Source organism: Bubalus kerabau, chromosome 3, assembly GCF_029407905.1.
Source record: "Bubalus kerabau isolate K-KA32 ecotype Philippines breed swamp buffalo chromosome 3, PCC_UOA_SB_1v2, whole genome shotgun sequence".
Taxonomy (NCBI): domain Eukaryota; kingdom Metazoa; phylum Chordata; class Mammalia; order Artiodactyla; family Bovidae; genus Bubalus; species Bubalus kerabau.
Window position 1 is genome coordinate 172,214,223 of NC_073626.1, and position 5,979 is coordinate 172,220,201.

The following is a 5,979-nucleotide window of genomic DNA, read 5'->3' on the forward strand; positions in this document are numbered from 1 at the left end:
GTGTATTTGTTGGTGCATTTATTACTTTTCCTCTTATCCTATAAAGTTTGTGAAAACTTTTCTGTGTTGATTATCTTTGAATCCCCAATGCCTCAAATATCACGGGGCACATACTGGCGTGGGTGCATGCGTACTCAGTCATGTCCGACTCTCTGCAATCCCATGGACTATAGCCCACCAGGCTCCTCTGTCCATGGAATTTTCCAGACAGGAAAACTGGAGTGGGTAGCTATTTTCTACTCCAGGGCATCTTCCTGACCCAGGAATAGAACCCGTGTCTCTTGCGTCTTCATCGCAGGTGGATTCTTTACAACTGTGCCACCTGGGAAGGCACATACCGGCACTCATGGAATATTTGTGGAATGAAAATGAAGGGGAGAAATAAGTGCAATAGCAGGATCTTTAAAGAGTGTCATGGGAGCACAGAAGAGAGAGGGCTTTTCTAGCCTCATAGCCTTGACGCTTTATCAGGTAATTGCTTCCTGGGGCTGTCATAAGGACTAGATTGATGAATAGCCAGCCTGTGTGCTCTGTGACGTGGTCTAACAAAGTAAACTCCTGACAAAGCCTAAAGACACACCAGTCTTCCTGCCAACAATTATCTGTTGCTAGTTGCCACCAGAATCCTTTTTTAAATTTTTGAAATGGTCCAAAGTGCACCTGGCTCCCTGCTGTCAGACACAGCTGCACCCTTCACAATCTCACGTGTGTCTGTAGCCTCCAACTGCCCTCACCCTTTGCCCCTCCCCCACAGCTCAGAGACAGCTAGCAGATCTTTGTCTTTCAGTAGTGGAAGGGGGCAGAAATTGCTTATGCTTTTCAACCCAGAAATATACTTTTATCTAAAGAATCCCACTGAATTCCTAAATCCTGGGGTGCTTTGGAAGTCTCTGGAGATGAGTCCTTGTATATTCTGCCTATGAAACCTCATCTTATCCCTCTTATCCACATTTTGTCCCTGGGGTATTTCATCGTGCTCAAATAGATCAAGTGTAGACACCTGTCGTCTTTGGCCTAAATCCTGTAGGGAGCTCTGAAAAGACCCAATGCTGCATAGGATCCATGAATGAATGGTAGCCCTGGCATCACCTGGGAGCTTATTAGCATTGAAGACCCAAGACTTCCTACATTAGAATCTGCATTTGATTCAATCTCCAACCAATTCATCCAAGCCCAAAAGTGTAAGAAGCAGTGGTATTAAATATACCTTGGAGCTGTCTTCATCAGGCACAAAGGGGTTCCTGTATCTGCCAGTGCCAATACAAGACTGCTCCCAGGAGGAGTGAATTCTTCTCAGGGGGCATCTGGTTTACCAAGTGCAGTAGGCAGGTGGACTTGGGCAACCTGAGGGTAGTCTTACAACAAAGAAACAGAAGCTGGGTGCTGGGAGGGAAGGCATATAACTAGGGAAAATAAAAAAGGAATCGAAGAGAGTGTGGGCAGAGCATGGATTCTGCTTGCCACACCTCTCATAGGAACAGCTTGGATCCAATCTCATCTCTCCTGACTTTATCCATTACTGCCCACAGTAACCTCCTCTGAGAGGAAGTGAAAATGCTTGAAACAAAACATCCTCTCAACTAGCAGCCAGGCTGCCAGCCTTAAAACAAGTGTGTCCAGGTTGGAGGAAGAGAGAGAGACAGTCCTAGCAAAGCTAATTTCTTTCTCAAAAAAGTAAGTAGTCTGTTGCTAAAAATGTCTACAATGCTGGTGTTGTGTGAATGTTCATAGGTGCTTAACTGTGACTTAGAAACTGAAGATCTGGAGCAGGAAATGGCAACCCACTCCAGTATTCTTGCCTGGAGAATTGCATGGACAGAGGAGCCTGGTGGGCTACAGCCCATGCAAACAGTCAGACACGACTGAGTGACTAACACACAGAAACTGAAAAGGGTTTCCTTTTCTCCACACCCTCTCCAGGATTTATTTTTTGTAGATTTTCTTATGATGAACACACTGGTGTGAGACGATACCTCACTGTAGTTTTGATTTGCATTTCTCTAATAATTAGTGATGTTGAACATCTTTTCATGTGCCTCTTGGCCATCTGTATGTCTTCTTTCGAGAAATGTCTATTTAGATCTTCCACTCATTTTTTGATTGGGTAGTTTTTTTTTTTTTATATTGAGCTGCAGGTGTCGTTTGTATGTTTTGAAAATTAAGCCCTTGTCTGTTGCTTCATTTGGAAATATTTTCTCTCATTTTGAGGGTTGTCTTTTCATCTTGTTCATTTGCAGAGATGTGGATGGATCTAGAGACACATAATGATTTAAGTCAGAAAGAGAAAAAACAGATATATTAATCTGTATATGTGAAATCTAAAAAAAAAAGGGTACAGATGAGCCTATTTGCAAAGCCAAAATAGAGACACAGATGAAGAGAGTAAATGTGTGGACACCAAGGGGGGATGAATTGGGAGATTGGGATTGACATATATATACACTAATATGTATGAAATAGATAACTAATGAGAATTTACTGTATAGCACAGGGAACTCTACTCAGTGCTCTGTGGTGACCTAAATGGGAAGGAAATTCAAGAAAAGAAGAAATAGATGTATACATATGGCTGTATACAAATGACTAAACAACCGTACTCCAACTGTTGTTTAGTCATTAAGTCATATTTGACTCTTTGGACCGCATGGACCGCAGATTGCAAGGCTATTCTGTCTTCCACTGTCTCCCAGAGTTTGCTCAAATTCACGTCCATTGAGTTGGTGATGCTATCTAACCCATCTCATCCTTTGTTGGCCCCTTCTCCTCCTGCCCTCAGTCTTTCCCAGCATCAGGATCTTTTCCAATGAGTTGATTCTTTGCATCAGGTAGCCAAAGTATTGGAACTTCAGCTATAGCAACAATTCTTCCAATGAATACTCAGGGTTGATTTCCAATAAAATTAACAAAAAAAGAAAATGAAGATTGTAAGTTTTTGAGGAAGTAAAACTACCTGGCATTCTTTCTTTATGGTACTATCCTCGCATTAAAAATAATAAAACTTTCATTAGTTTTTTTTATAGAGAAGAGGTAGATTAAGATAATGTGGTTAGTTTTTTTAAAAATTGGATTTATTGAAGTATAATTTACATTCAGTAAAAAAGTCACCCTTTAAAACATCCAGTTCTCTGAATTTTAAAAAATGTTGACAGTTGTATAATCCCCAGCACAACCAAACAATAGTACAGTTTTATCAGAATAAAAGTTTCCTTCTGCCCCTTTGTAGGCATCTTTTTCTTTACCCCTTTTTCTTTTCTAATTCTTGGCTACTGCTAATCTGATTTCTGTCTCTACAGTCTTGGAGTATCTCCATATGGTATTCTTTTGCAGAATATCATAAAAATGGAATTAAGCATTTGGTAGCTTTTTGTGTCTTGTTTCTTTCACTTGACATAATGCTTCTGAGATTTACTTACATTGTGTGTGTAGGTATGTATATAGCTTAACTATTTCTTCTTATGCTGACTTATACTCTGTACCAAGATTTGTTCATCCATTCACCAATCAACGGACATTTGTATTGTTTCCACTTTTAGCTATTAGGCAAATTCGGCTGTGAACATTGTGTATAGTTTTTTGTGTGAACACGTATTTTCATTTCTCTTGGGTAACCATCTAGAGTAAAATGGCTGGATCATATGGTAGCTGTATGAATTTTGTAAAAAAAAATAATTAATTTCTTTATGGCTGTACTTGGTCTTCCTTGCTTTGGGAGGACTTTCTCTAGTGGCGAGCAGGGGCTACTCTTCACTGTGGTACTCAGGTTTCTTGTTGCGGTGGCCTCTCTTGTTGCAGAGCACAGGCTCTAGGCACAGAGGCTTCAGTAACTGTGGCTCCTGAGCTCAGCAGCTGTGGCTGGTAGGCTCTAGAGCATGGGCTCAGTGGCTCTGGTGCATGGGCTTATTTGCCCCACGGCATGCGGAATCTTCCTGGACCAGTGATCGAACCCGTGTCCCCTGCGTTGGCAGGCAGTTTCTTACCCGCTGCACCACCAGGGAAGTCCGTAACTGTATAAACTTTTAAAGAAACTGCCAAGCTGTTTCACAAGCTGATTGTACTGTATCACATGGTCACCAGCAGAGGATGAGAGTTTCAGTGGATTCACATATTTGATAGTGCTTGGTACTGTCAGTCTCCCCTCTGTAATTTTAGATATTCTAACAGGTGTGTAGCAGGTCTCATTGTAATTTAACATGTTTTCTTCATGACTACTGGTGTTGAGCATCTTCTCATATCCTTATTGGCCTTTCCTCTTATCTTTTCTGTAAAGTATTCAAATGAATTTAAAAAATGGAATTGTTTTCTTATTAAATTCTGAATTGTGATAGATCTTTTATATTCTGGTTACTTTTCTTTTATCAGATACATGCTTTGAAAATATTTTCTCTCAGTCTCTGTCTTACCATTTTCGTAATGTCTTTCAAAGGGCTGAAGTTTTTTGGTTTTGTTTTTTCTAAAACTTTTAATTTTGTATTGGAGCTTAGCCAACTAACAACATTGCTTGGATAGTTTTAGGTGGACAGCAAAGGGACTCAGCTGTTCTTAGAAGTTTTTTTTTTTTTTTTTCTCTTTAATCTGTTTCTTTTTAAAAAAATAGAGCTAAAATTCTGTTTTAAAGTATACAATTCAGTTGTTTTTAGTATATACACAAAATCTTACAACCACCATTACTATCTACAGGACATTTTAATCCAAAAAGAAACCTCAGACCCACTGGCGGTCACTCCTCGTCCCCTCCTCCACCTGGATCCTGGCAACTGCTAATCTACTTTATCTCTTTAGATTTGCTTATTTGGGATATTTTATATAAATGGAATCACAATATGTGGCCTTTGTTTTTCTGGCTTCTTTTACTTAGCATAATGTGTTCAAGATTCACACATGTTGTAGCATGCATCATTCCTTTTACAAGCTGAATAGCATTTCACTGTAGAGTTATAACCTACTTCATTTGTTTATCAGTTGATGGACACTTGGGTTGTTTCCCATTTTGGCTATTATACATAAAGTTGCTATGAACATTGGTGCACAAGTTTATGTTGGGGGACATATGTTTTCTGGGTATATACCTTGGAATGAAATTGCTGGATCATATGGTAATTCTGTCCTTTATGGTGCCCATCTTTGCATGAAATGTTCCCTTGGTATCTCTAATTTTCTTGAAGAGATCTCAAGTCTTTCCCATTCTATTGTTTTCTTCTATTTCTCTGCACTGATCATTGAGGAAGGCTTTATCTCTCCTTGCTATTCTTTGAAACTCTGGATTCAGATGGGTATATATTTGCTTTTCTCCTTTGCCTTTTGCTTCTCTTCTTTTCACAGCTATTTTTAAGGACTCCTCAGACAAACATTTTGCCTTTTTGCATTTCTTTTTCTTAGAGATGGTCTTGATCACCACCTCCTGTACAATGTCACAAACCTCCATCTAAAGTTCTTCAGGCACTCTGTCTATCAGATCTAATCCCTTGAATCTATTTGTCACTTCCACTGTATAATTGCAAGGGATTCGATTTAGGTCATACCTAAATGGTCTAGTGGTTTTCCCTACTTTCTTCAATTTCAGTCTGAATTTGGCAATAAGGAGAATATGATCTGAGCCACAGTCAGCCCCCCGTCTTGTTTTTGCTGACCGTATAGAGCTTCTTTCTCCATCTTCGGCCACAAAGAATATAATCAATCTGGTTTCAGTATTAACCATCTGGTGTTGTCCATGTGTAGAGTCATCTCTCGTGTTGTTGGAAGAGGGTGCTTGCTATGACCAGTGCATTCTTTTGGCAAAACTCTGTAGCCTTTGCCCTGCTTCATTTTGCACTCCAAGGCCAATTTGCCTGTTATTTCAGGTATAAATAACAGGCTTGACTTCCTACTTTTGCATTCCAGTCCCCTATGATGAAAAGAACATCTTTTTTGTGTGTTAGTTCTAGAAGGTCTTGTAGATCATCACAGAACTGTTCAACTTCAACTTCTTTGGCATTAGTGGTT